This window comes from Panthera pardus, unplaced genomic scaffold (assembly GCF_024362965.1).
Source record: "Panthera pardus isolate Hobbes unplaced genomic scaffold, ASM2436296v1 HiC_scaffold_13, whole genome shotgun sequence".
In the NCBI taxonomy this organism is placed as follows: Eukaryota; Metazoa; Chordata; class Mammalia; order Carnivora; family Felidae; genus Panthera; species Panthera pardus.
Window position 1 is genome coordinate 105,768,794 of NW_026526688.1, and position 25,131 is coordinate 105,793,924.

Consider the following 25,131-nt stretch of genomic DNA (forward strand, 5'->3'; position numbering starts at 1 on the left):
TTTACAAAACATAGATGCTAATTTTTTCAACAAAGTGAAGACAAATCAATGATATTCTTTTTCTGTCCTGATTGACAATATGTTCTCATTAATTTCCATTTTATTTATCCTACCCTGTGTGAGATTATATAACTGAAGAGAAATAAATATTAAATCAGAAACAGCCACAAGAACAAGCTATTACTTATTACTGGATATTACAGTCCAATATTTAAAATCACATACACACACATATACACACACACTCTTACTCATATACACACTCATACACATGTATATATATTGTATTTAATAGGATTAAAACCGCATTATACGACACTATTTTTTGTTACCTTCTCTTAAAGCAGTTTGCTCCTTTCTACTAAATTCATAATTCTTACTGATACTTATTCTATGTTATTAATGAAACATTTTGGGGCTCTAGAATCACACAGAACATTAATTCAACTCCTGCCATCCATTTTGCATACATCCCCCTGTCCCATTAATTTGGGTAATTTAATCAACTGTTCAGAGTTCTGGTATCATTCTTTATAATATGATGCTAATATCTTCTCTCAATTGATAATTTTTAGGATTTAGTTAATTTTGAGGATTAACTGACATAATGGATATATATTGCCTAACTTAGTGCCTTGCACATACAGATTGGTCAATAAAGAAAAGTATCTATATGGAAATTTGTTCTCTGACCAACATCTCCCCATTTCCTTAATCTCCCAGCCCCTGGGGACAACTATTCTACTCTGTTAGGCTTTATTAGATGCCACATGTAAGTAATATTATAGAGTGCTTGTCTTTGACTTCTTTCACTTAGAATAATACCCTTAAGTTTCATCCATGTTGTTCCAAATGGCAGGATTTCCTTCTTTCTCATGATTAATATACTATTGTACATACATACCACATTTTCTTTACCCATCCATCCTTTGAAAGACACTTAAATTGTTTCCATATATTGGTTATTGTGAATAATGCTGCAATAAACATGGGTGTGCAGATGTCTCTCTGAGATACTGATTTCATTTCTTTTGAATATATACCCAGCATTGGGACAGCAGGATCATATGGTAGTTCTAATTTTAATTTTTAAAGGAAACTCCATACTGCTTTCCCTAATGATTATACCAATTATACCTTCCCACCAATGGTGTACAAGTGTTCTCTTTTCTCTACATTCTTGCCAATACTTATCTCTTGTCTTTTTATATAGCCATCCTAACTGGTATGGGATATTACGGTAAGTTCTGGGGATATATAATGTTCAGTATTGTGTTTGTAGTTAATAATACTGTATTATATAATTAAAAGTTGCTAAGAGAGTAGAACGTAAATGTTCTCACAACAAAAAAAGAAATGTTAATTATGTGATGTGATAAAGGTGTTAGCTAAAGCTACAGTGGTAACTATATTGCAATATATAAGTATATCAAGTCAACATGTTATACACCCTGAACTTCCACAATATTATATGTGAATTTTATCTCAATAAAGATGGAAGAAAGAAAAGAGGCTATATAATATGAGGCTTGAATAAAATTCTAAAAATTTGTCTTAGTTTTCTATGGATGGTTATAAAGTATTTCAGAAAGAGTATACAATGAAGAGAGCATCTTTGATACCTGATCCCCAGGGTGACCTCAGTTTCCTCAATTGTTAGCCATTTATTAGCCAATTATGTAGCTCCCCTCACATTGAATCAAGACAAGTTATACATGATAAATGAAAGTCCATAAAAGTGACAGTATTTGACGTCTAATATTAAGTTAAAAAAGACATTGCAGGTTTTACCTTGGTCTTCTGGACAGGTTACTATGAAGGAAGCAAAATACTTGAGAATACTTGAGAATACTTAAGCTACCCTGCAGAGAAATCTATATCAAGAGGAGTTGAGACCCTTGGCCAAAAACAAGCACCAACTTGCCAGTCATGTTTATAAACCACCGTGTAAAAGGTTTCTCTAACTCAAGTCAAGACCAATGATGATAGTGGCCCGACCTCAGGAGAGACATCACAGCAGAGCCACTCCTGAAAGCCTATCCTACAGAAACCAGAGATAATGAATGATTGTTGGTGTTTTAAGCCACTATGCTTTACAGTGATTTGCTATCACTGTGAAACATAGTGGTTTAAATAGATATCTAATACAATAGATATCTAATAAAATAGATATCTAATATGATTTTAGCACCATGATGAAGAATGCTCTCTAACAGAAATCTAAATGTGTGACAGTAATTTTGGAATCAAATAGTAGGTACAGGTTGAAATGGCCTTGAAGAAACTGTGAAAGAAAGCCTGAAGGTCCTTGAGGAATCTGTGGGAGTGTACTTAACGGAAAGTAAGAAAACATTATTGGAAACTTGAGGAAAGAGGGTAATTGTAGAGATGTGATAGAAAGTTTCACAACATTTTAGCCTGAAGAAACGTACAACTCAGAAAGCTTATTTCATGAACTGATCTAAGGAAATTTCTAGCCAGAATGTTGAAGGTGTCACCTGGCTTCTTCTGGCTGATCAAAGCAAAATGTCAAAGAAGAGACATAAGTCAAAGGAAGATTTGTTAAATATAATGGATACAGGATTTGCAGAGTTCGATACTAATTTTTTTCCCTCATTCACAGCTTTTCCAAATGACAGAAAGAAATGGCAAATAGCTGCCAGGCAGAGATCAAATCCATGGCACTTTCAGGAAAATATGATCTAAAGATAAAGCCAAGGTTGTAGTGATACAAATTTTTTTTTACATTTTCAGAAAAGTCTAACACTGTTGCTCTAAGAACATTTTGTCATATAAAAACGCACTAAGGATCTTAAGAATATGGCTCACAGATCCTCTTCCTTTAAACTATACATTTTGTTAAGAACCTTAATGGAGTTGTCCCTTAACCATCTCAGTATATTCCAAAGGAAGAGAAGAATTTATCTTAAAGAGATTTGTGCGTGTGGCATTTAAATAATGAAATGAACAGTAATAAAATTCATATGAGACTCACAAAGTTTTGAAGATACTTATACTATGAGAAATACTTTCAGTTTCAATGCAAAAGGACAGAGACAACACAAAATGAAAACAGGCATGTGGACTCCCTTACTACTATGGACAAGAACAAGATGAAAAGACTTCCCAGCGGCAAACACCTGTCCTTTTTATATGGGGGGAAAAAAAGGATAATACATAGGATAGAATCTAGAATCCAAGGGACTGAACAAGGAAACAAGAATTACTGCCGGGGAATAGGGATCATTTCTAAACAATTGACAACATGTGTCTGGCCAAGTATCAGAATTGTTATGGAACAATGATAGCCGTGTGCTCCCTTTTTCTCTTTTTTGAAAATGAAGGTGTAAAGAAGTTATCTGTCTTACTGTACTGTGGGTGTATGAAGAGGGGGAGTAGGGAGAGAGATAACTCATCTCTTTAGTTAATAGATCTTCAGTTGAAAGGAACAGTTTCCTTTCCAAGTAATTGTATTCCAGTAATCATACCTGAAGTGCTTTTTCTATATTTGCAAGCTGAATTTGTACTGTTATGATACTATTTAGAGTCTTTAGAAGATGAAGGGATTTTTGAACACAGAGAATCCAGAATTATTAGGGATCAGTGGATAAACTGTGGTGGTCACGCTCTGAGATGGTCCCCAGGGATGCTCTCCTGCTGGTATTCAAATTCTTGTTTAGTACCCTTCCACATGAGATCAGGGCTGGCCCTATGTGCCCCACAGAATATAGCACAAGGGATTTTGCATTACTTGTATAGGTAGTTATAAAAGACATGTTAATATCTGCTTTGGACTTTGGACTGTTTGAGCATGGGAAAGCCAGCTATCATGCCATGAAGACACTCATTGTGCCCTAGGGAGAAGTCTATCTGGAGAGAAACTCAGGATCCCAACTATCAGCTACTACCAATGTGATATGTATGATCCACCTTGGAAGACGATTTTCTAATCCCAGTTATTCAGAGCACGGCAGCACAGATGACAACTTACTGCTGTCTCATGAGAAATGTCAAGTGTAAACACATCAGTGAGGCCACTCCTAATTTTCTGACACACAGAAACAGTAAGAGATAATGGTTATTGTTTTAAGATAAATTTTAGAATGAATTTTTGCAGGAATAGATAATATCCTACTCAAGTATACCTGATTCCAATTCACACATTTTACATTTCAAAAAGGTAAATATATTTGTTTACCATCATCTTCAGATATGGGAAAGAAATTAGGTATCAGGCAACATATAGACAAATTCCTAAGTATGTTGATCTAGACTTTGAATAGGGAAAGTGGGAATTGAAAAAAGTTTTGGCTAAAATAACTAGTGTTACAATCACCAATTTATATTGGTCATATAAGTTGGTTAAAAAATAACTTGTAATTCTTGGTATTAGTTAAACTTCATGTTCCTCAGGAAAATAAACATGTAAGTTCAAAAGTGAATTATCTCTTTGTTATTAGAATATCACAGAAAATAAGTCACTGGAAGAAAGCCCCAGCGTCAGATGTAATTAATAAACTTAGTGGAGAGTATCCAGTATTCTAGTAAGCAAGTGTTGCATATGTGGGTGAAGGTTGGCAGTAGAGGACTGAGTTCTGGTCATGAGGCGGAGCTATTTGCTTGAGCACATGCTATCTTGAGGTTTTGAATGGGGTCCTGAGATCTAGTCAACCTCACTATTCTTTCCCTGGAGAAGAGTATTGTGAAAATCATGATGTTTGTCCTCTTAAAAATTTGTATATGACTTTAGGGATTACATATTCTTTTAGGATTATAAGGACCTTTGACTTGATGTGCTTCATATTTAAAACTGTGTCAGATTTCCTCAACTCTCCTTCTTAACTGTTTTATATACCTTTTGTGCCGATGTATAGTTATGTTAGTAGGAATGTGAGAAACAATGTTTAAGATATAGAGAGAGCAGATTTGTTAACAATTGCTAGAGAAGACTTTAGCATAAAATTTAAAGAGAAATTTCATCAATCTTACCGTCTATATTTCACTAAATTTCATTCATAATGAGTCTCTACTTAGTTGGTAATATGACTTTGTCAGTCCATGAATGTTTAATAGAGGAAGATTTGTCATATTATATATATATATATATATATATATATATATATATATATATATATATATCAGTTAAATATACAGTTGCATGTTTGTACAACAGGAATTGGTTAACTATTCAGCATCTTCTTTATGGCAGAAACTATAGTTACATTATTTTGTTCTTTATTTACAATAACCTGACAGTGTGGGTTAGCATTTCTATTAGAAAAAAAAAATAAAGAAACTTACACTGTTCCTTAAACTGCTCTTAAAGGACAGTGAGTTGGCATAAATCACAAAATGTAAGCGTAGGGATTCTGACTCATCTTCCTTATTCCCAAGTGGGGCTGATTCCCTGGTACCACAGTACCTTCAATTTACAAACCAGACCTTCTGAATATGTCCTTGAAAATACATCTTGTTTTGCTTGATTATAGTACATTTATCTTTGTTGATTTATGGTTTACTGAATTCTAGTTTTGTGTTTGTGTGTCAAATTTTATTTAAGTTCTTTTTTAAAATCTAATTTTCTCTGGTGTGTCATATGAGTGCTTGAATTTAAAAAAATTTTTTTAACGTTTTTATTTATTTTTGAGACAGGGAGAGACAGGGCATGAACGGGGGAGGGTCAGAGAGAGGGAGACACAGAATCTGAAACAGGCTCCAGGCTCTGAGCTGTCAGCACAGAGCCCGACGCGGGGCTCGAACTCACGGACCGTGAGATCATGACCTGAGCTGAAGTCGGATGCTTAACCGACTGAGCCACCCAGGTGCCCCCATGAGTGCTTGAATTTTAGAAACCATAGACAATCTGCCATAATCTATATAGAAGCCATTTTATGTTTCTTTCTCCCACTGAAATAAGAACAATGTTGTATTTGATTTTATAATATGGTTCTATATTCTGCAGATTCAAAACTTGTACTACGCTTGAGCACTTAAAACCTGAGTATACTAGATTAAAATTGCACAGTGTCTCTATGAGGATCTGTGTTTAAAATTCTTTCAAGCAGTCTAAAACTTTTAACACTTTCTATTTTAAAACAAAACTTTGCAAATTTGAGGTAATACAATTTTTCAACTAATCTAAGTAATAAAGAATGAACAAGATATTTCTATAGAGTTAGCTCAGAGAGTACTAAATATTTAGCCTGTGTTAGCAGATACATTTGAACTTGAAAGAGAATAATAGTATAAAGTATATTTATGTGCAATTTGGAAGTCTTTCTAAACCTAGATTTAATATGCTCATTGACGTTTGCATAGGTAAATGTTTACACAAAGAACTGACAGAAAATTTGGAAGGATTGAAAGATTGAAGAGAAATATGTCATGTTTAGGGATGAGATCCAGACCCTGAATTTTTAAAAACATCCTCATGAAATAATTGAAACAGAAGGTTGAACATTTCCAAGCCACCTTTCATTCAATCACAGTAACTTAGAAATGACTGGCTTTACCAAGCTTGACATTAATTTTACTTTTGAACCTTGTCAATTTCCACATATTCCTTTGGTATTATCAAAATAGGAAAAAAAAAGTCTTAGAAACATGACAGGAGCCATATAGTTATAGCCTTTTATAAGTCACATCTTATCAATCCACCCAAGTTGATGGTTAGCATTGTCATCTCATTTCTAACCAGTAGTTCACTTTTATGATTAAAATTGAAAATGACCCATATTACTCATTTAAAAACTATAAAGTTAATTATTTTCTCTATTTCATACAGTACTGCTTGTTCAAACTTCCCCATTGCTATGGTCATTAAGTTAATCCAGATCACTTCATTCTTCCTATAACATAATTTGTTTTAATTTCCATCCCCTACCTCCTATGTTTCATCCTGCACAATGTAGAGACATCACCCTTCATAAAATACCAATTTCACTCACCTGCAAGAAATCTGGGAAAGGTTCTATAATTGATATGTAGTGTACCAAACTGCAGGAAGTAATGCAGCCATTTTAAATATGGCTGTACTGGATGGTCAGTGAGCCTCTACTGCCTGGAGATCTGGTCTCAGATCACTTCCTTCCTTCTTTTTACAGCATCTTAGTCAACTTTTGCAGTACAGGGTCGATGAAGTAACAAATATACCCACAGTGTTCTCCAAAAGCAATGGCATCAGGGAATTTTCCTTTTTATGAAGGGTGTTTTCAAATCAAATGCTGTGAGTTAGGTACTTTTGTCAGGATTTCAGCCATTCAGAAGATGGTTCATGAGGACACTGAAAATAGCATTTGGAGGTTTCTATCTCAACATTAGATTTTTCTACTTGCACAAAATATTCTGCTGGGACCCGATTCTTCTGAGTCCCAAGTAAATTATGGGTGGAAATAATTTGAACAAATGTCTCCTAGCATTGGAGGAAAAAACCAAACCATAGAAAAATACCTCAAGAGAAAATCATTTCAATGACTTGCCAGATACGAAGAATGAAGCTATTATGTCTTAAGCTAGCATTTAAGGCCTTCCGCTGTCTGGCCATAAATTGTTTATTTCACTCCTACAATCCTATTACTTGAAGCCAAGTACCATCCATATTAATTCTCCAAATGTGCACTCCTCACCATATCTGAGACTGTTCAATCTAACAAACCAATTGATATTTGTTTAAACAGAGCTCTGGCTTAAAGTGCATTTCATTTCTGCAGCCCATAGCCTTTAAAAATGATGGCTCTTTTATGAAAATACCATTCTTTTTTGCACCTTCTGTGAAAAACTTCAGCCCAGAGTTATGTTTCCTTACTCACATGGTCCATGGAAATTATTGAGCATCTTTCACACTTAGCATTTATTGCTTCTTGTCTTTTATTATTAGTTATCTTTCCAAAGGTTTATGTGTTGCCTTTCCATTTAGAGTATAAAATCAAATGAGGATAAAAACTACCATGCACTGTAGTGAATCCTTCATAAACCTTAGCATAGCTCTTAACACAAAGTAAATATGTAGGTAATAATTTAAAACTATCCATTACTAATTACATTTGTGATGTTCCTGTAACTAAAAACCAATGAAGTTTCTAATATGTCATATTAGAACCAAAATAACACAAAATGTTTTATTTATATATGAATATAAAAGTAGGATAATTTTGATTTAGTAGTAAATAGGATATTTGGGAAATAGGATGTTTTAATAGTAAAAAGGATGTTGGAGAAATTGGTATTTTAGCCCAATTTTATAGGGTTGAAATATTTTTTCTATATATAAAATCTATATATGAACATATACTAATGTTCAGAGTTCTTTAGTATCTTTTAATCATGAGTTCTGTTTAAGGACTTATTTAGAACAGTGGTACTCTCTATGCTGTGAAATTCTCATGTGTCAAACTGATAAGTACCCAAATCATGTGGATAAATATCAAGTAGTGTAATTCCTGGTACTTAGGGTAGTTCTATTTTTAATTTTTGAAGAACCTATATTACTCCTCTACAGTGACTGCACCAGTTTGCATTCCCACCAATAGTACATGAGGGTTCCTTATTCTCCACATTTTTGCCAACACTTATTGTTTCTTGAGTTTTTGATTTTTGACATTCTGACAGGTGTGAGGTGATATATATTATTGAGGTTTAGATTTGCATTTCCCTGATGATTAATGATGTTGAGCATATTTTCATAAGTCTCTTGGTCATCTGGATGTCTTCTCTTGAGAAATGTCTGTTCATGTCTTCTGGCTATGTTTTAAATTGGATTATTTGTTGTTTTTTTTGTTGTTGTTGTTGTTGTTTTGGTTTTTTTTTTTTTTTTTTTTTAGTGTTGAGTTATATCAGTTCTGTATACATTTTGGATACTAACCCTTTATTGGATATGTAATTTGCAAGTATCTTCTCCCATTCAGTAGGCTTTCTTTTAGTTTTGTGGGTTATTTCCTTCACTGTGCAGAAGTTTTTATTTTTATGCAGTCCCAATAGTTTATTTATGCTTTTGTTTCCCTTGCCTCAGAAGACATATATAGAAGGATGTTGCTACAACCAATGTCAGAGAAATTACTGACTGTGCTTTCTCCTAGGATTTTTATGGTTTCAGGTCTCACATGTAGGTCCTTAATCCATTTTGAGTTTATTTTTGTGTATGGTATAAGAAAGTGGTCCAGTTTTATTCTTTTGCATATAGCTGTCCAGTTTTTTCAACATCCTTTTTTCAAGAGACTGTCTTTTTTCCATTGGACATTCTTGCTTCCTTTGTTGAAGATTAATTGACTGTATATTGTGGGTTTATATCTGGACTTCCTATTTTGTTCCATTGATCTACATGTCTATTTTTATACCAGTCCCAAACTGCTTTGATTATTACAGCATTGTAATACAATTTGAAGTCTGGAATGTGATACCTCCAGTTTTGCTATTTCTTTTCAAGATTTCTTTGGCTATTCAGAGTCTTTTGTTGTTTCATACCAATTTTAGGAGTGTTTGTTCTAGTTCTGTGAAAAGTGCTGTTGGTATTTTCATAGGGATTGCATTAAATCTGTAGATTGCTTTGGGTAATATGGATACTTTAACAATATTTTTTCTCCCTATCTATGAACATGGAATGTCTTTCCAATTCTTTGTGTCATCTTCAATTTCTCTCATTAATATTTTATAGTTTACAGAGTATAGGTCTTTAACCTCTTTGGTTACATTTACTCCTATGTACATTATTATTTTGGGTGCAATTGTAAATGGGACTGTTTTCTTAATTTCTCTTTCTTCTTCATTATTAGTGTATAGAAAGGCAACAGATTTCTGTACATTGATTTTGTATCCTGCCAAATGTACATTCTTACCTTTGCACTTATCTGACTTTTTAAATTGACTCCATTACGTAAAAAAGAACCTAAACTCTATTGCTGAAGTCAAGAACCTCAAGCAAGTTTAATGAAATTAACTATACCCAGGGTCCTAAGCTGTCTTCCTTTAAAATTGCCATCTGAAGATTGAGTTTCTCACTATGTAGATCCCTGAATCTTTATAATCCCAACATTCCATCTATGTAGAACTCAATAGTGGAGTCAGACTATATGTCCTATGTAAATGGTGAGTTGTCTATGTTTTCTCCTGTTGGAAATAATCTTTACTAGATTATAATGTACTCATAGACTCTATTATTATTACCTATGTATTTATGTGACAAATATGGACATACCTTGGAAATACCATGGGTTCAGTTCCAGACCAAGGAAATAAGGCAAATATTGCAATAAAGTAAGTCAAATGAATTTTTGATTTCCAAACACATACAAAAATTATGTTCATAGTGCTCTGTAGTCTTTTTTTTCTAGTCTTTTTAGTGTGCAGTGCACCATGTCAAAAAATGTACATGCCTTAATTAAAAAATATTTTATTACTAAACAGTGCTATTATCTAAGCTTTTGGCAAGTCATAATCTTATTGTGGATGGAGTAGCTACTTAGTGTTGATGACTCTGACTCATCAGGATGGTAGTTGCTGAAGATTGGGTGACTGGCAATTTCTTAAAATAAGATGACAATGGAGTTTACTACATCTATTAACTCCTTTCGTGAATGATTTCTCTGTAGCATGATATACTGTTTGATAGCATTTTACCAAAGTAGAACTTCTTCTCAACACATGTTGCATAATAATCTAAATTTTTCATTGTCACTCTAACAATCTTCACAGCATCTTCACCAAAAGTAGATTCTGCTCAAGAAATTGCTTTCTTTGCTTTTACATAAGAAGCCACTCCTCATCTGTTCAAGTTTTACCATGAGATTCCAGCAATTCAGTCACATGTTTGGACCCCACTTCTTATTCTAGTTCTCTTGCTATTTCTACCACACCTGTAGTTACTTCCTCCACAGATGCTTTGGGCCCCTCAAAGTCATCCATGAGGGTTGGAATTAACATCTTCCAAACTCCTGTTAGTATTGATATTTTGACTTCTCCCTATGAATTACAAATGTTCTTTTTAAAATTTTTTTGAGAGGCAGAGAGAGAGTATGGGGGAGGGGCAGAGGGAGAAGGAGAGAGAGAATCTTAGGGTGGCTCAGTGCCTAGCATAGAGCTGAACATGGGACTTGATCTCAACACCATGAGATCATGACCTGAGCCGAAATCAAGAGTTGGATGTTTAACTGAATAAGGCATCCAGGTGCTCTTCAATCACAAATGTTCTTACTGGCATCTTAATGCATCCCTTCCAGAATGTTTTACACTTATTTTTCCCAGATCCATCAGAAAGATCACTATGTATGGCAGTGATAGGTCTATGAAACATATTTCTTAAATAATGAAACCTGAAAATCAAAATGACTCCTAAATCCATGGGCTTAAGAATGTATGTTGAATTAGTAGTCATGCAAATAATAGTCATCTCATTGTACATCTCCATCAACTGTTGGGTGACCATGTGCATTGTCGATGAGCATTAATCTTTTGAAAGGAATCTTTTTTTTTTCTGAGAAGATCTCAATAGTAAGATTAAAATATTCAGTAAACCATGTTGTTAACAAATATGCTGTCATCTAGGCTCTGTTGTTTCATTTATAGAGCACAGGCAGAGGATATTTAACATAATTCTTAATGGCCCTAGGATTTTTGGAAAGGTACATGAATATTGCCCTTAACTTGAAGTCACCAGCTGCATTAGCTCCTAGCAGGTGAATCAGCTGTGGTTTGAAGGTAGGCACTGACTTCTCCTCTCTTGCTGTGACGTTCCTAGGTGGCATCTTCTTCCATTAGAAGGCTGTTTTGTTTACGTTAAAAATCTGTTGTGTGGTGTAGACACCTTCATGAATTATCTTAACTAGATCTGGAGAACTTACTGCAGCTTCTACATCAGTCCTTACTACTTCACCTTGCATTTTTATGTTATGGAGATGGCTTCTTTCCTTAAACCTCCTGAACTGACCTCTGCTAGCTTCATACTTTTGTTCAACAGCTTCCTCACCTCTCTCAGCCTTCAAAGAATTAAAGAGAATTAGGGCCTTGCTCTGGATTAGTTTTGGCTTAAGGGAATGTTATGCTCATTTGATCTTCTATCCAGACCACTAAAACTTCCTCCATATTATTAATAAGGCTGTCTGGCTATCTAATTCATATATTCACTGGAGTAGCACTTTTAATTTCCTTCAAGAACTTCTCTTTTGCATTTATAATTTGGTTGACTGGCACAAGAAGTCTAGCTTTCAGTCTATCTCAGCTTTTAATATGCCTTCCTCACTAAGCTTAATAATTTCTAGCTTTTGATTTAAAGTAAGAGATAGGTGACTTTCTTTTGCTTGGGCAATTAGAGACCATTGTAGGGTTATTGACTGGTCTAATTTCAATATGGTTGTATCTCAGGGAATAAGGAGACCCAAGAAGAGGGAGAGAGATGGGTGAATGGCTGGTTGGTGGAGCAGTCAGAATACACACACTTACTGAGTTTGCTGTCTTATATGAGTGCAGTTTGTGGCACACCAAAACAATTAAAATAGTAACAACAAATATGACACATCACCATAACAAATATAAGAATGAAAAAATTTGAAATGTTACAAGAATTACCAACAGAGTTAACAAATGCTGTTGGAAAAATGGCACTGACAGAGTTGCTGAATGCAGAGTTTCCACAAACCTTCCATTTGTAAAATCAGTATCTCAGAAGCACAATAAATCAAAGTGCAATAAAATAAGGTATGCCTTTAATTTCACTTAATACAAAGAAAACCAATATCAGCCCCAAAGAAAAAAATGTTATTGATATTATGAATAATAATGTTATAAATATAAACATGTATATATAAAATATGAAAAAATATTATTGAAAAACATGTCATAAAAGGTTTAAATTAGTTTTGAAAGTAGTAAACTTGTTTTAAAATTATTTTTTGGTCAAAATATTTACCTTTTTTTCCAAACCAAATACACCTTCCAGGTTTAAACCAGAATGTCTAATCCTCATCTTTTGGCTTTATTTAGTGTATAACATTTATTCATATTTTACAACTAAATCATATTTACTATATAATACTTAATTGGATTTTATTTTTTAAAAAATTAGTATCCACAATATGGATGAGATAGATGGATTCAGTTTTTTATCACAGTCCTCTATTCATGCTAGAAAACTTTATGCTGTACATGGAAATGGCACAATTTAGTTTCCATTCAGAAACTTGGATTACAATATCAGGAGTTCATTTACTTATATTTATTAATATATTTTAAGGGAGAAACTTCTGAAAACAATCATTTTATTGTAAACTATTCATATAACATCTACCATAGAGGGTATGAAGCTCTCATTTTATATTTTATTCATCTTTTTGTCATCTTTTTATTGTCAACTAGTTGTACATTGTATCTGGATGGCCTATACAAATATAGCAAATATATGTTGTCCCTTGTACTGTCCATATTAATATTTCCATTAACAAATTTATAGTGGTACCCAAATGGGGAAGGAATGGATGTATTTCTGAAAGTGTTGCCCAGAGAATGGCTTGCTTTTCACTAAATGTCTTGTAAAGTGCCATATTGATTTTGTTATAAGAAACATTTGATATTCTGAAAAGGAATCGATAGATGGCCCAAATAATTTAGATACTATCTCTCAAATCAATACTAGTGTATATTGCTTTCCATTAGCTATTTGATGGGACAGTTTGAAGTCAATAATTTTAAATTTACATTATTATTTATATAAGTAGGTTATAAACACTAAAAAGTGATCTTTTACATATATTATTTTTAAAGTATAATTACTTTAAAGAAGTGCTAGTTTTGACTTTGTTAAATAATTAAAGTAAGGACAATTCTCTGGATCTTAGCTTATCTTTTAATAATTCTGTCACAATAAGAGAATCATATGTCTATGCACTGAAGGATTCAATGGGTTATTTTTTAATTTTTTAGAAATCTAAAAAGAAGTTTAGAGTTCAATAACATTTAAAAAGAAAAGATATATTAAAAGAAAACCAATTAATAAAAATCATATCCAAGTTGCTTTGACTTGACCAAAATACATCTTATTAATGTTTATTTATATTTATGTTAGTATTTAGCAGTCATGATAATTGATTGTGGATACTAAATAGTTGTCATTAAGAAAACCAGAATTCAGTTGAGCTAGTACACTAAATTACAAAGTCACTTAGGATTTGACTGCTTTAAATAGTCTTGGATAATTCATTTATTCAATTATTAACTTTATAAGTCAATTCTTTGTAACTGGTAAGCTATGTTAACACATAAGCTTTTGAAAAATAGGCAAGTTTCTTAAATAAGCATACTTAATATGTTTAGAAAATAAGGAAAACTGAATGTACTATTTCAAAGTTCTAGGATGTCTGATCATACATTTTTAATGTGAAGCTATGCCTAAGGATTAGCTCTTAAAAGAGGTTATTAGTGTCAATTCACATATGAATAAATAAAAATTGGCAAAATCAAAATCAATATTGATAACTTTGTTTTTTGTATATTCATTGTAGTGGCTAGTAAAGTAGCATGGAATGGGGGAACTGGAGTGTCCCATATCTAAATGTGAATCACAATAGTGACTTTATAACCTTGGGCAAGTTCATCAGCCTTAGAAATCACATTTCCTATTCTATGGAAACAACCTCACTTTTGTGGCATTGTGAGGATTCAATTAAATAATAGAACATTAAGATCTGAGAATACAGAACCTGGTAAATAGTGGGGTTTTGTTGTTGTTTGTTTTGTCTTAAAAGTAGGTTAAGTTTTATTTTAAAATTGTTTCACTTTGATAGGAAAATCTCTCATTTATCATAATTTTAGAAGCATTTATTTCTATTATGCTTATCTATCATAGGGTTTAAATAGACTATTAGTTATTAGATGGTAAGCTTTCTCGTCAGCAATGGTTTTCAAACAAAATGGCAGATGTGGGCATAAAACCCTCACCTTAAGAAGATGGTAGAATAGAAATAAAAATTGCTTATTCATATGATTATTTGTACTATTTCTCCAATCACCTCAATGATGTGGTGTAGGCAGTTGGGCTGAAGGCAAAATGGGATGGAGGCCAATTTTCCCCAGCCACTTTTACCCAGATTCCTGGGACAGGTTGATGACTCTGGACAAAGTGGTAGTTTTTTTAACATAGGTTTTCCAACTGCTCTGGCCACTCCATATTTATTAACCATCCCATATACATTAACTATATTGGGTACCCTAAATCCTTAGGATAAATGATAAGCCACTTTCAACTTCCTGTGGGTATCTATTTGACCTTGGACAAAACATATCTAATAATATGTTTATGTGTATAATATGTATATTATATATTGTGTATAATATATATGTATTATATATAACATATATAATATGTATGTGTATAATATGCATAATATGTGTATGTGATAAATAGAACCAAGACTTTATATTTGTTTTATAGTGTATATATACACTATATATATTTATATTATTAACTGTGTATTTATAATTATATTTTTATTGTATATATCTGTAATATATATCTGTAATATATCTGTATATATTTATATATATATAGTATAAAACCAATATAAACTAATATAAATATATTGGTTTTATTATATATATACATATATATATACACACACACATATATGTATATTTATATTGCATAAACTCTTGGTTTATATAGGTTTTATATTGGATATATATGTTTATATATATTGGTTTTATATTGGAGACATATACATATATATAAGACAGAGAGAGCTAGAGAATGAGAGAGATTAATTATGAAGATAGAGAAGAAATTCTTTCTTACTCAGCCATTTGTTCCATTCAGGCCTTCAACAGATTGGATGGAGCAAACCTACATTGGGGAAAGCAATCTGTTTTACTAGTCTATGTACATACATTTTTTTAAAAGATGATATATGATTAGAATCCCAAATCACCTGACTATAGGAGGTAGGCAGGTAGCACTACAGGTGATGTAGGCTTGATGTACATAAAAGAGAAGAGGCCGTGATAAATTGGAGGGCACATTTTCTTTCTGAAGGCACTCAAACTTAATTAAAATTAAATGTTCCTAGCCCAGATATGCCTTCAAGCATCTAGGTTGTGACACTTGTCTAGATGATGTTTGGAAAATGAATTAAGTGAATTGTGGGGAAGGTGAATTAGAGACACAGTGGTTTTGTGTGGGAAGCTACTTCAAAAATAGAGGTAAAAGATGATGCAATCTTGGAGGATTGGTGGCAATAAAAATAGTGAGAAGTAGGTGTGTTTTAAATATATTTTGAAGATAGAACCCCCCCCCCAAACTTAAACTGAATGTAGAAGGGGAGGAAAATGTAGAAATTAACTGTAATTCTTAGGCTTTTGGACTGTGCATATCATTTTTGATGCCATATTCTGGTGTTGGAAATAACAGACAAAACACAAGCTTTGGGGATCATTTCATTTTGGATGTGCTGCATATGAGATACCTATCAAATCCCAGAAAGGAAGCTTCAGGCAGTTCGATACATAGGTATAAAAAGTGTAGAAATGATTAGAGATTATAGTGCTAGAGTATAATTTTCAGAATCATCAGTCTGGAAATAATTTTCTTTTTTTAAAAATTTTTTTAACGTTTATTTATTTTTAAGACAGAGAGAGACAGAGCATGAATGGGGGAGGGTCAGAGAGAGGGAGACACAGAATCTGAAACAGGCTCCAGGCTCTCAGCTGTTAGCACAGAGCCCCATGCGGGGCGCGAACTCACGGACAGCGAGATCATGCCCTGAGTGGAAGTCGGCCTCTCAACCGACTGAGCCACCCAGGCACCCCTGGAAATAATTTTCAAGCCATGAGACCAGATGAGATCTTTCACAGAGATACAGTTGACATCATGGACTGAAAATGCCAGCTTTGAGAGAAAATATAGAGGTATATTTTGCAAAGGATACTGGGAAGAAATAGCCAAGGGATAGGTAGAAAACCAATAAAATGCAGAGTCAAAAAGTCCTAGAGAAGAAGATATTTCAAGAGGAGGGAGGGGCCAACTTCAGGGAGGGTTCCAAGAAATCTTCCATAGTGACAACAAATAGGAACCAATGAATTTAGCAATATGGAGGTCTTTGGTAACCTTGATAAAATAAGTTACAATAAGTTCAGAGAACGTAATTCAGAACGGTGTGGATTGCAAAGTGGAAAGGAAATGAGCATATGGAGGTGTATTTGCACCTCTTTAAAACGTTTAATTCTGAAGAGTAGAGAATGGGGAATACCTTGAAGGATATCTATGGTAAAAAGGAAGTTTTGTTTGTCTTTTATTTTTTATAAAAATGCTGGAATTATCCTTCTTTTTTTTTTTTTACAGAATAATATTAGAACATTAAAAATACCACATAGTTAAACAGGGATCAATATTCTTAGAGTGAGAGTGAATGCATAAGGAGCATACAGGCAAGAGGTGATTTTGAAAACTGTAGAGGCATTTCTGCTCTGCAAGAGAAGGGAAGACAAAGAATATGTATACAGCTTTAGCTATATTTGTAGATTTGGTGGTAGAGGATGAGGGAGTCTGTTTAAATTGCTTCTATTATCTCAGTGAGGTACAAAGACAAAGTCATCAGCTGACAAAGGGATGAGGATGTTGGGGTGGTTAAAGAGCAGACTGTGAAATCACCTTTATAGTGTATGGGGAAGGGCACTCACTAGGAAAGTGTAAGAAGATGGCTACAAAGTGTTCTTTTGAGTTTTGTGGTCATGAATTAAAATAAGACATGTCCACACAGTGGTGTGGTTTTTCTCCATCATTTTAGGTGCTCCTTTGCACACAGAAAAAGGCAGATAGGTGGGTTTACCTGGTGTAGTAGTTTTCTAGGGCTGCTATAACAAAGTATCACACACTTGGTGGCTTATAACAATATTAATGTATTGTCTCTTGATTCTGGAGGCTAGTGATCAAGGGGTTAGCAGGGCTAATACCTATGAGACCTATAGGGGAACACTTTCTTGCTTTTTCCTAGCTTCTGGTGGCTTATTGGCAATCTTTGGCATTCCTTGCCTTGTGTCTACATAACTGCAGTCTCTGTCTTTGTAGTTCCTTGGCATTTTCTCTGAATTTCTCTGTCTTTTCATGGCTGTCTTCTTATAAAGGCACCGCTTATATTGGAATTGGGGACATATTTTATCCTAGTATGATCTCTAATTTAACTAATTATATCTGCAATTAACCTATTTCCAAATAAGGCCATATTCTGAGGTCCTGGGTTTTAGGACCTCATCATGTTTTTTTCACCAGGGAAACATAATTCAACCCATAACATCTGGATTGATGTTTTTGCCAGGGAAGTATGACTGAGGGCTAGATATAATGTTAACTGATTTCTTGTAATTCCAGGAAAGTCAGGTATGTTTTTAGAACTGCATTTCCTACTTACAAGATGAGAGAGCTGGTCTTGATGATCTTGATGATCTTAACATTCTATGGTGTATTCATATATATTCTTAATTCAAACTTTATTTTAGTCTAAGGAGGTACATCTTTCCTATCACTTTCAGGTAATATGAAACCTTTTAAATTTACTCTTGATCTATTTCTACAGTACAAAGGTAAAGTGGACATGTAGACTTTGACTATTTTAGGGAGATCTCAAAAAAAGTTAACACGGGGATCATAAGATTCTGAAATATTTAGTTTGCTTACTTATATTTGCTGCTATTAATCAGAAAAGTGATATGCCACATTGACTAAAGAAAACCTGAGCAGAAAGAAAGCTAGTGGTTGAATTTGGATTTGCATGTTGACTGTTGGCCCTTAAACTTACCATAAGACTGAGACTATTACATTTATCTGTATATGATACAGTAAACATCTTGCAGTTCATTGATAAATGTAAATTGTGGTTTATTAGGAAAGTTACTCAAGTATTATATACAAAAAGAATTTATTGTAGATGTTTTGAGTTCAAGATTAAACAGAAAAGAAAACATATTGCAGTTCAGAAAGCTCATCAGCTACTGCGGTGATACTTATTTTTCAAAGACTGTATCTTGCTTCTAGTTCTGTTTTTAATTTTAAATTATCTGGCTTGCTGAATATCTTCATTCTGCAGGTTTTTTAAAAAAAGCTTTTGGATTAACATATTGCCTTTCATCTCAGGAAAAAATGCATATATCTTTTTTGATGAATCTATTATTCGAAGGACAATGATGCTATTTGGTTGGCTACATTGTATATAACTTATGTTCTAAATTATTATAGAAATGTTGTTTATTGAAAGGTAGCAGGAAGTTAAAAATACAGTACTGAATACCTTCTCTGTCCATACATTCCAGTGATATCAGCATTTTCCATGGTATAGAAATTATTCGTTTTATTCTTTAGGCTCTATAGTATTCTTAAAGACAAAATGCACTAACAGATGGAATTAAAATAAATAAATATGATGATTAGCCCTTTCAAAATCAGAATTATCCCTTTGTTTTACTTTTTAAAATACTGTGAAAATACATACACATGGGGAAAAATGCAGAGTATAACATGGTTCCTATGTATCCTATGACTGTTATGTCACATGTCACTCTTTGTTCTCCTCTTCTCTAAAGAAAACATCAAATATGAATTCCTGGATTAAGTAGATTCTTGCATTTATCTATGTCCTCTATTCCTCTATAAACAAAACTGCATGAAACTCCAAAGTTTTTTTTTTTTTGATTTTTTGTGAAGGGGTAAACATGTGATGTATAGGTTGCTACTCCTGTTTCACAGATACGTATCATCAATATATAATAATATACCTAAAAGTTCATATATATGGTAACATATAAAGAAATTAGTACTGTAAGCAATTTATTATATGTATATGATAAATTAACATTATCATTATTATAGCTATGACATTTTATTGATAGTATAATTGTATATCAGGGCATTTAATTCAGGATTCTTATTAGAGTTTGCATTCTCTTTGGGGAGAAAGCAAAAAATTGTTATAAAATCATCCACTTTGGACTTAGGCACAGCTGAGTTCAGAAGATCCTGATTTTATCATTTGCTATCCGCGAGACACCGTGCTTTATACTTTTCAGGAGAAATCCAATGCAAATGAGCTCAAGCATAAAGGGAATTATTAATTCATGTACCTGTAAGGGATAAGATTCATTTTTGTAACTTCTCAATCCAGGAGCTCACCCAAATTAGGCAAAGATCTGTTTCTCTCTACATATTTTGGTTCTGGGTTCCTCAAGCCAGCTTTCAGCATGCGGCTTCATCCTTAATGCCCAGAAAAATGGCAAAGACAGTTCCACACATATACTGCATATGTATGCAAGATAAAGAATGTTGTGCTGTCTCCTATTAGCCTCATTTCAAACCTGAGGGAATAGTTTGGTTAGACTAGCTTGGTTGAAAAGACTTTCCATTGGGCAAGAGAAGACTGACATTCATGACAGACTGCCTTGTCAAGACTCTGTGGAATGAGAGAGGGGAGATCACCAAAGGAAAATTGATTGAAAAAAGGGCAAGGCATGAAAGAGATAATGGGAATTTAAAAAAAGCACGAGTCCAGCTACATGTTCCCAGTTCTAGCTTTTTCAAATTTAAAATGCTATTAATCATGCTTACCTCATGAAGATTAGTGTAAATGTACATAAAATATTTAGCATAGTGCCTGGGACACAGTGCTTATTAATGACAGAAATATTATTATATTCATTATATTTAAAAAGTGACTATTAATATTCATTTTCATGTAAATGTGTACCAAGCATTTGTGCTTGGTGGAAGAGAAATAGAAATAAATTAAAGTTCCTTTTTTTGCAATGGAAGACTATAATTTGTCTATGTTTGTCTATGTTTGTCATGCATGTCATACATGCATGAACTTTGAGGGGGAGGTGAAAGGACAGGTACTTAACAAGGCTATATAAGATACAGTATTAACCTATGATAGTTATATGAGAGTCCAGAAAAAGAGTATTTGATTCCGTAATTTTAGGCCAGGGACATCTTCAAAGAGTAAATAATGAAGTGGAATTTCAACTGAGCACAGAAGTTTATTTGTCAGAGACAATGGGAAGGACTGAGCAGCATGGGCAATGATTAGAGATATAAACAAATGTGGTATGTTTAATTGACTAAAGACATGTGTTAGTTTTCTATTGCTGCATAAAGAAATTACCACAAATTTAACAGCTTAAAAAATACATGATTTTTATCTCATGGTTATTGTGAGTCTGGAGTCTGGGGATGGTTTAGCTGGGTACTTAGTTCGTGATTTCACAAGGCTGGAATGAAGAAATCAGGCATAGTGCATTCTCATCTATAGGCTGGCTTGGGGAGCAATTCATTTTCATCCTTTTTCAGTTTGAGAGTGTAACTCATTTTCTGTGGTTATTTGACTGAGGTCCTCATTTTCTATCTGGTTGTTGACCAGGGACCACACTCACCTCCTACATGATGCTACCAGTTCCTTGCCAGGCAACCCTCTACATAAGCTCTATCACAACATGACAGCTTCCTTCTTCAGAGTTAATATAATAAAGCCTCTCTCCCTCTCTCTTTTTCTCTCTCCCTCTGTCTGTAGTCAGCTAAGGTGGAGTCTTCTATAATGTAATATAATGATGGAAGTAACTTCTCATCACTTTTGCCATGTAACACATCTAAGACTGTGGGGCATAATAACACCCCATTATATATATCATATTATATTGGTGAGAAGCAAGTCATATCAATGAGAGGCAATTATAAAGACATGGATCACTGGGGATCTTAATAAGATATGTTTACCACAAGGCAATTTAATATATTGAGATAAGAATTAGTTATGAGAGTAGAAAAAAATAAATAGGAGCCACATTATGAAATGTTTTTAATTTTTTGTTAAGATATTTGAATATTATTTTCTAGGAAATTATAGTATCATTAAGAAATTTTAAGTTGGTAAGTGGCATAATCAGATCTTTCTTTGAGAAAGACAACATTGGTGAGAAAAAAAAGAATGTATGGGAGTAGAGAGTGAAAGGGGGGCAGGAAAATAAAGTAAAAGGCAGGAGTCCATGCAGGATATGAGGAACCAGAAGGAGTGGGAATGGGAGTGGGAGATTAGTCACAGAAGATTCAGGATTTTGAATGTAAATGTAATTCAAATCTGTGCCTGGAATAAGATATCAATAAGATAAATACTTATTTTAAATATGTTCTTCTCTAATGAATTAAATTTTAAAATATCATTTAAAAATGTGTACAATGTCTAGTCACTTGACATTGAGAGTTCATTAAAAAGTACTTGATTTTATAGAATTTTCAACGTGGCATATTAATGATGTATTGCCTAAATACCATAAAACTTATATATTCACTATTTTATTTTGCTATTTTTATTTTATATCAAAGTAAAATATTATGGACATTTTAACAATATTTTACTTAATAAAAACAGATTTGAATTATGGGAATCTTTTGGTCACGCATGATTCACTTTGGTCCATAAGTTAGTTGTACATGTATTTGGCCCATTTGTATTCTCTGTCTTTAGATTTGAGATATTCTTTTGCAGCTGAATATACTTTATCCTTGATATTCAGGCGTAAGCACAAACATTGTATGTGAATTACACATTGCCCCTTTAATTCAGATAACATTTCATTTTTCCTTCAGAGGCTAATAATATTCTTTTGTTTTGCATATGTTGTGGGGTCCTATGCTGACAGCAAAGCTGAATACCAAAACCATCTGTCAGGCCCCAGGAGAGTTTGCTATTATTCACTGCTTCTTCATGGTGTAAGGTCAATACTACAACAAGGTATATTTCAATAAATATTCAGTGAGGAGAGAAATTGTCTCAAAGTCGGAACTACCAGCTGTCAATACAACTAGTGACAAAAGAGTAGGGAAGTAGCCTTGAGGGTGTACAGACCCATTTGGGAATTGATTTCCATGGGGTTCTGAGCTTTGTTCTGCAGAATATCTTTTAACAGAACAAAGTATGTGGTAAAAGTGGCATTTTTAAAAATATTATCTTTCCACACAATCTCTCAAATATTGTTGCAGGATCTATGCATATTTTATTGTTGACTGATACAACTATAACATACGATGCATATTTCTTCTCCAAAGAGAAAAAAGACTCATTATGTTTAAAAAAAGGAAAGAAAAGACAGATTTGTGTTTAGCCATCTGTGGTGCTCGCTGGAGGTTAAGAATATTGTCATTGGAACATTGATTCCTGAGGTAATTAATTCTAAATGGACTAAGTTAAGCATTAATGGCTTTCAAGAGTAGGCAATCAGGATGAAACACATGTCACACCCACTTTTAATATGCGCTTTTTTTTGTCCAGAAACACAATAATACACTGCATTGTTTGGAAGTAGGTTAATATTTCTAAGAGATAATACAAACATCCATGGTCAAACAATGATACACTGTGCCAATCTTAAATGTAAAAAATCTAATGGTGTTTTCATTCTTCCTTTCCTCTTTCCCTAAGTATAATTATTATACTTGGTGAAACCCTAAATGTGTTCCTCTTTTCTTGGCAAATTATAAACAAATGTCTTTTATCATCTACCCTTTTTGATCTAAACTAGGTGTTTCTGGCTGCAGTGACACATACGTTGAGCAACAAATAATATGTTCCTGTAAGGTATTCAGCATCAGCAAGATACATTGAGTAGCTGGATAATTATTCATTAATAGGGAGCAAAAGGTTAAAAACAAACAGAAATTATTTCAGGGTTTTCTTAAACTACAATTTGTCTAGGCTACTCTTCTCTAACTGCTGCTTTTGTAAGGACAAATATAAAATTAAATTAAACATAGAAGTCTTCTCCCCACTGGAAAAAAGGGGAGGGATTTTCATTCTCTCTTTTTTCTTAACAAGCATTTACTTTAGACAACCTGTCATTATAAATACTTTCTTCTTTCTTTGAAAACTGGATAGATCTTTTGCCAGCTTTGTCTCTCAGGAATGTTTTTTCTCAAGGACTTGGGAACCACTCCATTAAAAATGCAATTATCAAGAAAGATAGTGTCCCCATCTCCAGTTTTTGTGGGAGAGTAGGAGCCCAATATTGGTGGGCACCTTGCTTCAAGCTGCAAAACATCCTCCTGTCTTAAAGATATGAGTTTATTATCCCTCAGGATAAAGCCAATAATCTAACATAGATGGCACCCTCAATTCCCAAACAAAGTTAGCATGAACTATTTGTAACAAAAGTTGCAGTCAGAATCTCTTATTTGAGGACTAATTATTGTTGGCCTTAAGAAAAGTGTGTAATGGATTGTGTCTGTTTGTGTTAAACTGTGAAATTTCTTTCCATCTTTTCAATATTTTAGCACATTACCTGTGGTATGCATCACATTCTGGTTTATGTTTATTCAATGATATGATTGTTTTCAGTCTTCACTACCTTTGAAGAGAGGTTTTCTGGGTTGAGAGAAATTTCTTTAATATTTAAAAGAAATGATCATTGAAGTACAATTGACATAGAATGCTACATTTGTTTCATTTATGCAACATAGTGATTAGAGAATTTTGTGCAATACTCAATGATCACCACAAATGTAGTTGTTCCTGAAACCAAGTTTAGCTGTTCATTGCTCGAAAGGCCAAGTTGATTGGGAGTTTTGCCTGGAAAGGAATTTGAGAGAAGTCAGACTCTGGTCCAAAAGCCAACTCTGAGGTTTCTGCCTGTCCTAAGGTTTTTAAAAGGGGTTTAGGGTAGTTAATCAGTACAGGGAACACAGTGGTATGCAATATTTCTTGATTACATGCAGACTCAGTGGTGCCAGCTGGAAGTTATCTCATGCTCATTGGTTGTGTGAGGGGGCCCTGTTCTTATTTCATGATATGCAGGAAACTGTTCTTTCTGCAAAGGAGGGCAAGGTCTACAGCTACACAAAGGAAGTTGGTAAAATCATTTACTTGACCCCCAAAAGAAAAACATTTTGCTAAAATATTGCTGGGATAATCAGAAAGCCAAGGAGGCTTCAAACAGACTTTCTGGCCTCTTGAACTGGGAAAGTTCTGGTACTTCACTCTTTAAGGCTAGTGGTCTATAAATCCGGAAGAGTAAATGAGTTCTGTTACACATCAAAGGATTTAGGTCAGCAAGTAAGAAGTGTGTTAACTTGAAACAAGTTAATCTTTAAGACCCATTGGGGTGCTGTTATATAGTTACCAACTA